General features: G+C 39.3%; 1 long non-coding RNA gene across 1 annotated transcript; it reads right to left on the reverse strand.

The window, feature by feature from the left end:
* Positions 1–243: 243 nt before the first annotated feature.
* Positions 244–13,328, reverse strand: LOC309860276. Its single transcript, XR_014309293.1, has 3 exons — positions 13,007–13,328; positions 12,807–12,848; positions 244–465 (listed from the first exon to the last, which is right to left on the reverse strand). It is a non-coding gene; the product is annotated as an uncharacterized lncRNA (long non-coding RNA).

The raw sequence follows: 13,328 nt of genomic DNA on the forward strand, positions 1-13,328 counted from the left end.
TCATGAACATACAGAATACAGTTATAACTGCCTTAATGTCCTTCCTAACATCGGTGTCAGTTTTAATTAGTTCCATTTGGTTGACCTATCTCATTATAGGTTGTACGTTCCAGGCTTTCTGCATGCCTGGCAACATTTTTGGACGCGAGACATTTTGTACTTTACCTTGCTGGGTGCTGAATATTTTTATATGACTATAAATATTCTTGAGATTTGTTCTGAGGCTTACCTGAGTCACTTGGAAATACTTCAGTCCTTTCAGATCGTGCTTTTGAGATTTGTTAGGTAGTTCTTGGGGCGCCTGGGTGGCTCAGTCGGTTAAGCGTCTGCTTTCAGCTTGGGTCATGATCCCAGGGTCCTGAGATCAAGTCACACATCTGGCTCCCTGCTCTGTGGGGAGCCCGCTTCTCCTTCTGCCCTCTCCTCCTGCTTGTGTTTTTTCTCTCTCTAATAAATAAATAAACTCTTAAAAAAAAAAGATTTGTTAGGTAGTTCTGGAACAATGCCCAGCCTAGAGCTAAGTATCCCCACTAGAGGGCAAGACGCTTCTATGTACACTACCCGAGGTCCTGTCAATCTTGAACTTCTCCTGTCTGGCTGCCGGAACAGACACTGTTCCCGGCCTGTGTGAGCCGCAGGTACTCTTAGCTCGAATCATTTCAGGTGGTACTTTCCCTGCCTCCGGTGGGGAGTTAGTTTCCCCACCTGGATGCACTGATCAGTACCCAACCCTGTATTCAAAGGGCCTCTCTGCTTATGCCCAGAGACCCCTGTCTTTGCACTCTTTCCTCCCAGCTCTCTGTTCGGTGGCCTGAGTTGCCTTGATCTCTCCAGCCTGCAGGGCACTTGTAGGGCTCACCTCATTTGTTTCCTCTTTCTCAGGGATCACTGTTCTTCACTGCCTTTTGTATCCTCCCAGAAGTTACACAATCATACACAAATGCACGTACACACCCGCACACACCCTAAAATGACTTCATAGAAAACATGCACTTTTGCACCCTGCTTTTTTTTTTTTTAAGATTATTTATTTATTTATTTGACAGGCAGAGATTACAAGGATGCAGAGAGGCAGGCAGAGAGAGAGAGAGAGAGGAGGAAGCAGGCTCCCTGCTGAGCAGAAAGCCCAATGCGGGGCTCCATCCCAGGACCCCAGGATCATGACCTGAGCCGAAGGCAGAGGCTTTAACCCACTGAGCCACCCACGTGCCCCATGCACCCTGCTTTTTAAAATTCTAGTGTCTTGACAAACCATAAGAGACTCTCAATCATAGGAAACAAAGTGAGGGTTGCTGGAGCAGAGGGAGGTGAGGGGAAGGGGTAACTGGGTTTAAGAAGGACCTGTGATATAATGAGCACCAGGTATTATAATAACACCCAGGAATCACTGACCTCTCTACCTCTGGAACTAATAATCCATTAGACGTTAAATAATTGAGTTTTCATTTTAAAAATTAAAAAAAAGAAAAATGATTAAAAAATAAAATTTAGTGTATCGAATACCTTCTGTATCATGGCCTATAGGGCGATCTCAATTAACAGTTGCATAGGGTGGGGCACCTGGGTGGCTCAGTGGGTTAAGCCTCTGCCTTCGGCTCAGGTCATGATCTCGGGGGTCCTTGGATCGAGCCCCGCATCGCGCTCTCTGCTCAACAGGGAGCCTGCTTCCCCCTCTCTCTCTGCCTGCGTCTCTGCCTGCGTCTCTGCCTACTTGTGATCTCTCTCTCTGTTAAATAAATAAAATCTTAAAAAAAAAAAAAATGTTTCCATATTAAGGAAATTAGCTCTTTACCTGCAAATATTTTCTGATTTGCTGGGTATCTTTTGACTTAATAATAATATTTTGTTCGATAGAAACATTTTTAATGGGTAGAATTTATCAATTACTTAATTTGTCCTTTCTGGATCTTATATTTTGTTTCAAATGGCTTCCAACTCTTAGATAATCAAAATCAAAACAATGCATTCCCATTTTCTTTTTCTTTTTTTTAAAGATTTTATTTATTTATTTGAGAAAGGGGGAGCACTAGAGAGAGAAAGCACGAGTGGGGGGTCAGAGGGAGAGGGAGAAGCAGGCTCTCCGCTGAGCAGGGAGCCCAATGTGGGGCTCTATCCCAGGACCCCAGGACCTGAGCCAAAGGCAGATGCTTAACCCACTGAGCCACCCAGGCTTAACCCCATAAGCCACCCTTATTTTCTGACTCAACTTTTTTTTTTTTTTAACAATTAGAACTTTTTTAACAATTAAATCTGTATGGAATATGTTGGTAAAGAATGAGGAAGGAATCCAGTTTTATATACTTAATTTCTAATGATCCCATCACTATTTACTGGTTAATCAATTTTTTCCTCACTTTGTCAAAGTGTCACATCTAGAATTAATGAATCACATTTTTTAATCACCTTCTGTATCTAGCATTTTGTATATGAGAGTCATTTCTGAGTTATCAGGCACTTATGATACTATTTTTTAATAAAGCTTTCCCAGGTGACAAAATCGTAGAATTCTAGCACTAGAAATATGTTCAAAATTATCTAGTCCAACACCCCAGTCGAATTTAAAAATTCCTTCTACAGCACACATGACAGGATGTCATCTAATCCTAATTTGAAAATCTCTAGCAATGGAAAACTCAAACTCCATGTGACAGATGCTTCCATTTTTGGACACTTGTATTCCTTCTCAGCCTTTTGGTTAAGGTCAAGTGCAATTTTTGGACACTTCTAGTGATTAAGAACTTTTATTAGGTTGTGCTAAAGTCAGCCTCCTGAAATTCCTGTCCACTTTTTCTAGCTCTACTCTGACAAGGTACACATCTGTTCCTCCTCAAACCTATCAACCTTGCAGTGCGTGGAGACATCCCGCCTGTCTTCCTCTGGCCCTCTTGAAGGGAACACGTGGCCCTCTACTCCCTACAGGCTCAACAAGTTCTCTCCGCTCTGGATAATTAACCAGTTAGCAACGTGACTTCTTTTTTATTTGATTTGTCATATTTCAAAAAATACCTCTATAAAATAAACACTCATAATCTTCACCCCCTATATTCTGACCTTCTTGAAATTCTTTCTCCTCAAGGAAACCACTAATGACCTTATGATGCATATTATTTTGTGGTTTTTTCCTAATGTACACATATTAAAAAATGCTTTAAAAATGGTGTGACTTGCTTTTTGCATATAACAATATTTCATGTACTTGACATACTTCTAAATCAATACATATAGATATCAACAGCATTCTTAGAATAACTTCAGGGGTACCTGGCTGGCTCTGTCGGTAAAGCATGCAACCCCTGATCTTGGGGGTGTGAATTCAAGCCCCACATTGGACATTAAGTCCACACTAAAAAAAAAAAAAAAAAAAAAAAAGAAAAGAATTCAGAATATTTCATAGTACGGATTTACCATAATTTATTCTAACATTACCCCTGTACATTCATGGTGACTCTGTATTTTTTAACCATTATAAATGACACAGCATATATCCTTACAGGCTGTTATATACTACTGCTTTTATTTCTATAAAATATGTTTCTAGAAGATTGGTGATCAAAGGGCATGTGCATTTCTATTTCTTTATTTATTCTTAATTTTATTGCAAAAGAACACTCAACATGAGATCTACCTTCCTAACATATTTTTAAGTGTACAATATGGTACTGTTGAATATAGGTACAAGATGTACAGCAGATCTCCAGAACTTATTCATTTTGCTTAACTGAAACTTAAGGCCTGTTGTCTAGTAATGTCCCATTTTCCCTACCCCAGACCCTGACAACCACAGTGCTATTTTTTGCTTCTTTGAGTTTGACTATTTTAGATACCTCACATATATGAAATCACATAGTATGTGTCTTTCTGTGACTGCCTTATTTCATTTAGCACATTGCCCTGAAGATTCATCAGTGTTATCACATATGGCACGATTTCCTTCTTTCTCAAGGCTGATTAACATTCCATTGTATGTATCTACCACATTTTCCTTATCCATTCATCCACTGATGGATATTTAAGCTGTTTCTAATCTCGGCTACTATGAATAGTGCTGCAATGAACATGAGCTCTTCAAGATCCTGATTTTAATTCTTTTGTATAAATGCCCGGTAGTGGGATTGCTGGATCATAAGATAATTCTAGTTTTAGTTTTTTTTTTTTTTTTTTAAGATTTTATTTATCAGAGAGAGAGGGGGAGAGAGAGAGCACAGGCAGACAGAATGGCAGGCAGAGGCAGAGGGAGAAGCAGGCTCCCTACTGAGCAAGGAGCCCGACGTGGGACTTGATCCCAGGACACTGGGATCATGACCTGAGCCGAAGGCAGCTGCTTAACCAACTGAGCCACCCAGGCGTCCCTCTAGTTTTAGTTTTTTAAGGAAACTCCATACTGTTTTCTATAGCAGCTGCACCATTTTGCATTTCAAACAATAGTGTACAGAGATTCCAATTTCTCTGCATCCTCACCGACATTTGTCTTTTGGGGTTTTTGGTTTGTTTTGGTGGGGTTTGATAATAGCCATCCTAACAAGTGTGAGGTGATTTCTCATTGTGGTTCTGATTTGCATTTCCCTGATGATTAATGACAGTGAGCATTTTTTTCACATACCCGTTGGTCGTTTGTATGATTTTTTTTGAGAAATGTCTATTCAAGTCCTTAGCCCATTTTTTACTTGAGTTATTAGTTTTGTTGTTATTGCTGAGTTGTAGTAGTTCCTTATGTATTTTGGAAATTATTCTCTTAAAAGATGTATGGCCAATATTTACTCCAATTCTGTAAACTGTTTTTTCCTTTGCTGTGCAGAAGTGTTTCAGTATGACATAGTCTATTTTTGCTTTTGTTGCCTGTGCTTTTGGTGTCACATCCATGAAATCATTGCCTGGACCAATTTCATGAAATTTGTACCCTATGTTTTCTCCCAGGATTTTTGCAGCTTCAGGTCTTACATTTAATTTTGAATTGATGTTTGTATATATATGGTACAAGAGTTTCATTTCATTTTTTTGCATATGGACATCCAGCTTTCCCAATACCATTTGCTATACAGACTGTCCTTTCCCCATTGTGTACTCTTGCCATCACCGTCAAAGATCAGTTGACCATATGTGCATTGATTTATTTCGGGACTCTCTATTCGATCCCATTGGTCTATATGTCTATCTTTATGCCATTACCATATTACTTTGATTACAGCAGTTTTATAATGTATTTTGCATCAGAAAATGTAATGCCTCCAGTTTTGTTCTTCTTACTCAAGGCTGATTTAGCTATTTGTGGTCTTTTGTGATTGGATGCCTTGTCTTTTCCTTGCCTAATTGTTCTACTGGCACTTGCAGTATTATGTTAGAAAGAGATGACAAGAATGGGCATCCTTGCCTTGTTCTTGACCTTGGAGGAAAAGCTTTCAGTCTTTCATGGTCAAAGATGATGTTAGCTGTGGAGTTTTCATCTTTATTATGTTAAAGCACCTTCCTTTCATTCCTATGATGTTGAATTTTGTCAAATGCTTTTTCTGCATGGAGATGATCATATGCTTTTTATCCGTTATCTTATTAGTCTGATGCATCATTTTAATTGATTTTTCATATGTTAAACCTCCTTGTATTTAAGGGATAAATTTCACTTGGTCATGGTGTATACTTTTAATGTGCTATTGGATTCAGTTTGCTAGTACCTATTGGAGGTTTTTACATTTACATTCATCAGAGATATTGGCCTACGGTTTTCTTTTCTTGTGGTGTCTTTGTCTGGCTTTGGTATCAGGACAAGCCTAGCCTCATAGAATGAGTTTGGAGATGTGTCCTCTCTTCAACTATCATATGATCTCCCTGATATGTGGAAGTGGAGATGCAACATAAGGGGTTTGGGGAGTAGGAAAAGAATAAATGAAACAAGATGGGATTGGGAGGGAGACAAACCATAAGAGACTCTTAATGTCACAAAACAAACAGGGTGGCTGGGAGGAGGGGGGCAGGGAGAGGGTGGTGGGGTTATGGACATTGGGGAGGGTATGTGCTAGATGAGTGCTGTGAAGGGTGTAAACCTGGCGATTCATAGACCTGTACCCCTGGGGCTAATAATACATTATATGTTTAAAAAAATTTTTTTAATTGAAAGAAAAAAAAAGGGTATGTGCATTTTAAATTTAAGTAGCTATGACCAAATTACTTGCCAAAAAGATTGTGGTAATTTTTACACTCTGAAAAAGGTGGGGGATAGAGTGGCTCTCCATCTGGAAGAAAATAGTTAGAACCTTGTCTCACACTATAAACAACAATAAATTTCACAGAGATTTTTATACATAAAAATAGAACCATTTCCTATTAAAATAGGAAAAATAAAAGATAACATTTGTTTAACTTCAAGATTAGTTTAGCCCTTTTTAAAAAAGACTGGGGGCGCCTGGGTGGCTCAGTGGGTTAAGCTGCTGCCTTTGGCTCGGGTCATGATCTCGGGGTCCTGGGATCGGGCCCCGCATCAGGCTCTCTGCTCGGCTGGGAGCCTGCTTCCTCCTCTCTCTCTGCCTGCCTCTCTGCCTACTTGTACTCTCTCTCTCTGTGTCAAATAAATAGATAAAATCTTTTTAAAAAGAGAGAGAGAGAAAATTGATGTACTCAACCACATAGACATTTAAACACATAAACAAACCCAAAAGAGAAATGAATAGAGTGAGAGAGAAGCTTACAAGATGTGACAAAGGGATACCACCAATACAGTAAGAAAGAAATATATAAAAAACTAATAGAGGGGTGCCGGGTTGGCTCATGCCATAAAGCATGCAAATCTTGATCTTGGGGTTATAAGTTCGAGCCCCATGTTGGGTGTACAGATTCCATTTAAAAAAAAATTAAATCTTAAAAAAAATCTAATCAAGAAATGGGCAAAAGATAGTTACAAAAATTGATAGAGAACTATAAACAGCCAATTAACTTATGAAATGTTCATCCTCAGAGGTAGTACAAAAATCACACACTTAACCGTTATCATTATTCCCCCAAATGGCAAAAATGGGAAATATTGCTAATATCTAACGTTACTGGACACTGAGCCCTCTTGGTCACTCTGACAAAGGAACCATTTTAAATAATCAATTAGTCAATTGCACTTTCACACCTTACTTTTTTTGCTTCATTGACTGCATCTCCAAGCAAAAGATATTTTATCACCAGCTGCAGAAGGTAACACCTGAATGAGGTGTGAAACAACACGGATCAGCAGCTGTAGCACCTGGAAGCCCACTCACAGGGCTGAGTGTTTGGAGCAATGCTCCTGCTTCCCCTTTCCAAATATTCTATAATGTAATCTTCACAATTCGGGGGGCAGGGGAATTAGCAGGAGAAAAAAAATAACATTATCGTATTTTCCCTGAGCATGCAGCTTTAGAACCTCATCGTGCAGTCCGTAAGCAACCTACACTTTGGCCAACAGCACGAATTCACTAAGAACAAAATTCTCACTTCAAAATAAAGCCTTTGTTTTATTTTCTTCTTCACTTACAAGCAGAGAAAGAGGAAGGACCCCGGAAGCTTTAGGAGGGATCTTGATCCACATAAAGAAAGAAACACTGTCCAGAAAGGGAACCTCAGGTTCACCAGGTTGCCTTTATCATATATAGAAGAGGAAACCCTAGGTGAGGAAAAACAATACCTCAGAAAACACACAGGTTGGAAATGTATAGTTGTTGTCAATGGACTTTGATATAAATCATTCCAAAGGGGTGCTTTTTTTTTTTTTTTTTTTTTTTTTTAAGATTTTGTTTGTTTGAGAGAGAGAGCACAAGGCAAGGAGGGGTAGGGGAAGAAGCGGACTCCCTGATGAGCAGGGCTCCATCCCAGAACCCTGAAATCATGACCCCATCGGAAGGCAGAAGCTTAACCAACTGAGACACCCAGGGGTCCCTGACCATTCCAAAGGAGTTCCTTACCGGCTTTTGTCCAGACCCTTCTCTGTGGTCCCGGGCTTTCAGAAGAGGGAGCCTTCTGGTGCAGTGTAACCACTAGGTGGCACTGCGCACTGCTGGGCTAGTTCTGGTAAAGGAGCCCCCAGTCCAGCTACTGTGTTTCCGTTGGCTGTGGACGGGGTCCTTGTCATACCTGCTAAATCATAATTCTCCTCCAAAATTTATAAACTTAGCCAATTTTAAGAACCATTTCATTTTTCCTAGAAAGGATAGAATTTTGGTTCATGAATTGGGAGGGACTTTCACTTGGAACATTTTCTGGAATTAGTCCCTTCCTAATTGTTACTGTAAAACTCACGCAGCCTCTAGGGGCTCCTCAGCGCGCCCAGGGCGGAATGAGCTATAAGTTATACGACCGGGAGGACTAGTGTGTGGATTGCAGAGTGCATGGAAATGCTTCCTGAGATCCAAGAAAAAAACGAAAACCTCCAGAAAAATCATGCTGAACACTTCGGTGTGCTCCCCACAAACTTTTTTTTTTTTTTTTCCCCACCATAAACCGTTTTTAGATAAGCCTTTCAGGTGATTTCTGAGGCTAAAGTGTTGAAACACTGTTTTACAAGATGCATAATTAAAAGGCAGTTTCCCTTCTGACCCAGGCACCATCCTGCTGCCTATTTATCTAGCTTCAGCAAGCCTGCGGGAATGATGATAAAAAGCATTCCTGGGGTCTGGTTCTATATTTCCCTGTATGGAGAATGCCACCCATGCTGGGCATCAGAAAGAGCACACAATTAGCTGCAGCCGTTGTTCAAGACTGTTGTTACAAAGCCCGGCACACACAACAGGTGTTCAGGGGATATCTGTTGTCAACAATAAAATAAAACATTTTATAGACATAGTACTATATACATTGTACCTTATATACGTAATATTGAGTAAATGAAGCCAAACACTGAAGTTTACACACTCCGACTTCATTAAATGAATACCAAGAAAGAGCAAGACTAAAAAGGACAGAAGTCAGAAAAGGGCTTGCCTCTGGAAGAGGGAGGATTGACTGACAGAAGGAAGTATTGACGGATGGCAGAATGACGGCGTGTCTGCGATGCTGGAACAGGACCTGCGTGATGGCTACACCGGTGCATAGATACATGAAAAAGTCAAAAGCCCGGCTGGAAAGGAAGACAGGAAAACAAACATGAAAATGAAAATAAGCTAAAGGAAAAGCATAGAACTACAAGAAATACAAAGGACCGTAATTTATATAATTGGAGTCTTTAAAAAAGAAAACAAAGCAATGGAACAGAACCAGCATTTAAAACTATAATCCAAAAAACATTTCAGAAATCACAAACACCTGAATCTACATATTGAAAAACCTGCCAACTACCTGAGAAAATGAACTTAAAATGATAGACTCTGAGACCTATCTTGGCAAAACTGTCAGACTGTAAAGATAAAAACATTCTGAAATCCTCCAGAGACAAAAGGACATAATTTGCGAGTGTAAAAGAATGAGATGAGCACCAGACTTCTCAAAAGCAGCATAAAAGGAAAGCAAAAATGGAGTGGCATTTTCTAGAAACTGAATGGAAAAAAAGTGTGATCCATGGAAGCCAAACACTTTTTCAAGTGTCAAGACAAACATTTTTTGGAATTTAGGACCTTTTCTGAGGTATCTTTTAGGGGTTAAGCTTCATCCAACAAAGAGATGACTTGGAAAATTTTAACAAAGGGCTAGTGGGGGGTTCTGGCTGGCTCAGTTGGTAGAGCACGTGACTTTTGATCTCAGGGTCCTGAGTTTAAGCCCCACATTGGGTACAGAGATTGCATACATACATACATACATATATGTATACAAAAACACAAAGGGCTGGTGGTATTTTAGTACAGATCACTGCAGATCAAAGACTAAAACAAAGGTAGAAATGAGGGTAGAAGACCCTAGTACAAGTGTAAGACATTGTGACAAAGCACAAATCATGCAATCAAAAGATGGGACAAGGAGGAAAAAAGGGGAAATGTTGATTGTCTCAGAGTCAACAGGTAGGGATTAAAAGAGACCGTTAAAACCGATGGTCTTGCAGATATATGTCAAAAAATTTTCTTAAAAATGGGGGACACCAGGGTGGCTCAGTTGGTTAATAATCTGCCTTCGGCTCAGGTCATGAATCCAGGGTCTTGGGCTTGAGTCCCACATGGGGCTCTTTGCTTAGCGGGAAGCCTGCTTCTCCCTCTGCCTGCCTCTCCCCCACTTGTGCTCTCTCTGTCTCTGACAAATGAATAAATAAAATCTTTTAAAAAAATTCTTAATAATGGGCGGCTGGGTGGCTCAGTGGGTTAAGCCTCTGCCTTCGGCTCGGGTCATGATCTCAGGGTCCTGGGATCGAGTCCCGCGTCGGGCTCTCTGCTGGGCAGGGAGCCTGCTTCCTCCTCTCTCTCTCTCTCTCTGCCTGCCTCTCTGCCTACTTGTAATCTCTGTCTGTCAAATAAATAAATAAAATCTTTAAAAAAAAATTCTTAATAATGTATTCTTTATTAGGTCATGAGAAAAACTTCAGTAAGTTCTATCAGGTGGCTATTTTATGGACAACATTCTCTGATCACAATACAATAAGACTAGAAAAAATTAACTAAAAAAATTTTAGGAGGTGCCTGGGCGGCTCAGTGGGTTAAAGCCTCTGACTTCCACTCAGGTCATGATCCCAGGGTCCTGAGATCAAACCCTGAGTCGGGCTCTCTGCTCAGCAGGAAGGCTGCCTCCCCCTCTCTCTGCCTGCCTCTCTGCCTACTTGTGATTCCTGTATGTCAAATAAATAAATAAAATCTTTTTTTTTTAAATTGTAGGATTCTTAAATATTTTAATTTATCAAATTTTTAAATTGTATATTTAAACAAATTTCAGTTTAAGAGGAAATGAAACAAGAAAAAATTATTTTGTAACGTTGTGTGGTGATGGATGTTAACTAAATGTATTGAGGTGATCATTTATGTGAACTAAATTTATGGGGTATACATATGCATGTGGTATACATATATATATATATACATATGCCAATTATATCTTAATTTTTAAGAAGAGGAAATACAAACTTTAATTATGGAATTTCTAAAACAATGATTAATGAAAATACTCCACATCAGAATCTATGGGATACAGTAAGACTATGATCTAAGTAAATTCACAGTACAACAAAATTCTTTCATCAATTAAAAACAAAAGAATGAAAATTAATTAAATTATTAGCTCAAAAAGACAAGAAGGGGAAAATAGGAAAAGAACAACAAAATAAACCAAAAGAAAGCCCAAGGTAGGAAATAATAAGATAAGAGTAGAAACTTAAAGAGTCAAGTAATAGAAAAGTAGAAAATCTAATTAATAAATCAAAATTCTGGGGATGCCTAGGTGGCTCAGTTGGTTAAGCTCCTTGCTCAGCAGGGAGCCTGCTACTCCCTCTGCCTCTGCCTGCCATTCTGTCTGCCTGTGCTTGCTCTCTCCCCCTCTCTCGCTCTGATAAATAAATAAAATCTTTTAAAAAAAATAAATAAATCAAAATCCTGGTTTCCTGAATAATTTAACAAAATAGACAAATCATTCTCTAACTTGATCAAGAAAAAAGGGAGAAAGCACAGATGTACAAAATAAAAAACGATGAGAGATATACCATGGAAACAGAAGAAATTTTAAAAATCATGAGAGAAAATAAATAAATAATAATCATAAGAGATTAATTTGCAAAGCTCTATGCAAATAAAATTTTAAAACCTAGATAAAAGGTATATCTTCCTTTGGAAAAATAGAGAGGTGTAAAAGTTGGTGAAGAAAAGGTAAAAACATCTATATTGCAGATGACACGATAGTGTACCTGGTAAGACCTTGAGAATCAAGAATAAAATTAACCCAATTGGTAGAAGAATTCTGAGATACAACAAGATATAAAATTAACACACACAGATCAAGAGCCTTCACATGCATTAATAACAACCACCTAGAGGATATAACAGAAAAGAAAACCCCACTGACAGTAGCAAACAATTAAGTATATAGAGGTAAATTTAACAAGAAATGTAAAAAACTTGTATGAGTGAAACTTTACAATATTTCTGAGAGATACAAAAAATACACTCAATTGAATGATAAAACATTTTCTTTTTTTTTTTTTTTTAAGATTTTTATTTATTTATTTATTTGACAGAGAGAGAGATCAGAGACAGGCAGAGAGAGAGGAGGAAGCAGGCTTCCTGTTGAGCAGAGAGCCCGATGCGGGACTCAGGACCTGAGCCAAACGCAGAGACTTTAACCCACTAAGCCACCCAGGCACCCAATAAAACATTTTCTATGACAACACAGTGTAAAGGTATAAATCCTTCCTAAATTAATTTATAAAGTTAATATACTCCCAATAAAAATAACAACAGTTGATAATAAAATTCATATAGAAAAACAAACCAGAAAGAATCACCAAAAAAATGGTGAAAATGAAGTACAGGGGCACCTGGCTGGCTCAGTGGGTTGAGCGTCTACCTTCAGCTCAGGTCATGGTCTCAGGGTCCTGGGATCGAGAGCCCTACATCCAGCTCTCTGCTCAGCAGGGAGCCTGCTTCCACCACCGCCCCCCCCACGGGCCTCTACCTACTTGTGATCTCTATAAAATAAATAAATAAATAAAAATAAGTACAGTGAGGACCTAACCCTACCGAACATTAAAACATGCAATAAAGCCTCTACATTTAAAGCAAACTGGTACAGATGGCCAAACAGACTGACACTGAAACCGAACAGAAATCCCAGAAAGAAACCCTAGTAGATAAGGAAATTTGTATACAACAAAAGTGGCATTTGAAATCACTGGGGTAAATAAAAGAGGCAAATGAGTAGCCTTTTGGAAAAAGATAAAATTATATCCATACCTTATTCCATGCACAAGAATAAACTCCAAACTGATCAAAGACCTAAATAGAAAAAAAAAAAAAAAAAACCACCTAAGTTAATAGAAGAAAATATAGGTAAATTCTTTTTAAATCCAAGTACAGATTTCCCCCATTTCTGCAAGTAGAATATTCCTATGAAATCTTTTGTAAGCCAAAATAAAATAAACCAAAGAAAACACTTACCGTGATACAGAAAAAATGTTGAGCATGCCCAGACCCAAAAAATAACCTCTTCTAGGCTCTTCTGATACCTCAGGGCACATCTTGCTAACAGATGCACAAAATAGATGGAGGTAGGGCACAGACACTCACAGACACGAGCTCCTGCCCAGCCTGATGCTGGGGTCCTCAGTGCTGCGCCTGGGAGGAGGCAAGGGGGAGGAAGCAAGCCAGCGAGGGGAGGAAGCGAAACGGGGCCGCTCTCTCTGCTCTGCTCCGGGGTGCAAACTGCCTCCAGGACCTCTCGTGGCAAAACCAATACTGAACGATTGTTTCTGCCCT

Source organism: Mustela nivalis (genome assembly GCF_964662115.1).
Source record: "Mustela nivalis genome assembly, chromosome: 2".
Taxonomy (NCBI): Eukaryota; Metazoa; Chordata; class Mammalia; order Carnivora; family Mustelidae; genus Mustela; species Mustela nivalis.